Genomic DNA, 2,493 nt, shown 5'->3' on the forward strand with positions numbered 1-2,493 from the left:
TAACCTAAAAATAAATACTATGGAAATGAAACAATGCCAAAAAATTATAGTCAGATGCCCTTGCCTGCCAAAGCACTGAGGCTTGCTAAATCCAAGTCTCTCTCTCTCTCTCTCTCTCTCTCTCTCTCTCTCTCTCTCTCTCTCTCTCTCCTAAAATGGGGGATTTAGCAAGCCTTAAGAGAGGTATTTATGATGGAGTGATCAAAGATAATCAGAAGTGCAAGAAAAGGAAGAAAAGAGTCCCTGTGGATTTAGGGTTTGGGGTCAGAAACGCCCACGTCCTAACTCATCGTTGAAGGGCAGGAACTCAAGGCAGGAGCCAGGAGGTGGGAGTTGGTATATAAGTCATGGAGAAATGCTGCTTACTGGCTTGCTCCTCATGACTTGCTCAGCCTGCTTTCTTATAGAATCAGGACTGCCAGCCCAGGGATGACACTACCCACAATGGGTTAGGTCTCCCCACATCGATCATTAATCAAGAAAATGTCCTGCAGACTTGTCTAGAGGCTAATCTGATGGAGGCAGTTCTTCTATTGATGTTCTCTTTTTCCAAATGACTCTCTCTTGGGTCAAGTCGACGTAAAACTAGTAAGCACAACAAATAAAAGGAGAAAAGTTGCAAGGATTGCTAGAGAAGAGAGAAACAGCTAGAAAGTGATCTCTGCCAGGTTTTCCTCACTATACCCTGGTGGGCCATGATCACCTTGGAGCTATTACATAGGTCTACTCAAGCCTGGGTCTTTAGTAGTCTCCAGCTCCTGCCTCCAAAATCAGCCTTAACCCCATGGCAGCTCTGGAAACTCCTCCTTTAGAGCTGAGGAAAACAATTCTCTTTCTCACCGCAGGTGTATTTTGTTCTTCTGTCCCATAGGGCTGCCATCTGGGATCCATGGTTTGCAAGATCTCCAGTGAGGGGGCTATGGTGCAATAGTACCCTTGTGGAGGAAAGCACTGCTTATGGGACTTGCTTTTCTGCCTCGCACCAGAGATCTAACAAGCCACCCTCTGTGACTCTTCCTTGCTGAACCTCATACCACAACACAAGAACCTCTGGCCACAGCTGGAAGAACTCACAGCCCTGGACTCTGAGTGGTTGTGCCTATAACTATCCCGATGCTGCAGGAATTTCACACAGGAAGGGGTGCCACATCATCACAAAGGCAAACAAAAGCCAGCTTCATCCATCAAGAATGGCCCTGGCAACCGTCAGCAAGTTGGAGTTGAAAACCCCCAGGTCAAGCAACCTTGAATGATAGTCTGCAGCAAGATGACACTAGGTTGCACTACTTCAGAAAGAATTATCTAAATATTTCTTCTCCCAATATTATGGTTCCCACTTTTGATAATTCAAGGTATTTTTTATTTTTTAATTCATGGTTTATTTTTATGTCCGTGGGAGTTTTGCCTGCATGTGTGTCTCCATGAGAGCATTGGATTCCCTGGAACTGGAGTTACAGACAGTCGTGAGCTTCCAGGTCGGTGACGGGAATTGAACCTGGTTCCTCTGGAAGAACGGCCAGTGTTCTGGTTCCTCTGGAAGAACAGCTCCTGAGCCATCTATCTGGTCCCCAAGTATTTTTATAATGCAGGGAAGTTCCAGGTACCGCCTTGACAACTCAGAGATGAGTCACGGATGGTGGGTACCCTCCTACCTAGATCATGGTTTGGTTATGAAAACGTACCCCGTACCTTTTCATGTATGGGTCTAGGTTGCCAGATAAGCTTTGGGGAAGTGATTGGATGCTGAGGTCTTGAGTTATATGTGGACAGATTTATTGATGAGCATGACTCAAGGTGGTGAAGAGTTAGAGGGTGCTACGGGAAGGATGCAGGTCACTGGGAACATGTCCTGAGGCTATACCTTGCCTTCACCCCTTCCTATGTACCCTTTCTCTGCTTCTAAGCTGCTGTGCTTCCATTCCATGGGATGCTAATTCCATCCATGACAGACCAACACTCCTGAAACCATGAGCTAGCCAAATAATTCTCTTTACGTTGTTCTCTGGGTGTTCTGGCCACAGCGATGCAAAAGTACCTAGTTCAGTCACTGAGATGGGGGCGGGACAGACTCCTGGAGCAGGAGGCAGGTGGGAGACCTGGCCAAGGAACTTCACTTCTTTTTTTTAAACCAAAACATCCTCTTAAAAGTTCCCATTTTGGCCAGGCAGTGGTGGTACACGCCCTTAATCCCAGAACTTGGGAGGCAGAGACACGTGAGTTGGAGGCCAGCCTGGTCTACAGAGTGAGTTCTAGGACAGCCAGGGCTACACAGAGAAATCCTGTCTTGAAAAACCAAAAAGAAAAAAACGTTTGGTTTTGAACCCCTCCTTTTAAAAAGTTCTTTGCCAGGTAACTTGTACAAGTTTAGAATCCGTGTGTGTTTCTTATGTTTTCACCTAAGACACAGACCTGCTGATTAGAGAGGATAGCGAGTCTGACCTGAGAGACGCCAACATTCAAGAAGCCTGCTCAGACACATGTGAAAGGAACCTG

Source organism: Myodes glareolus, chromosome 13 (genome assembly GCF_982192425.1).
Source record: "Myodes glareolus chromosome 13, mMyoGla1.1, whole genome shotgun sequence".
In the NCBI taxonomy this organism is placed as follows: domain Eukaryota; kingdom Metazoa; phylum Chordata; class Mammalia; order Rodentia; family Cricetidae; genus Myodes; species Myodes glareolus.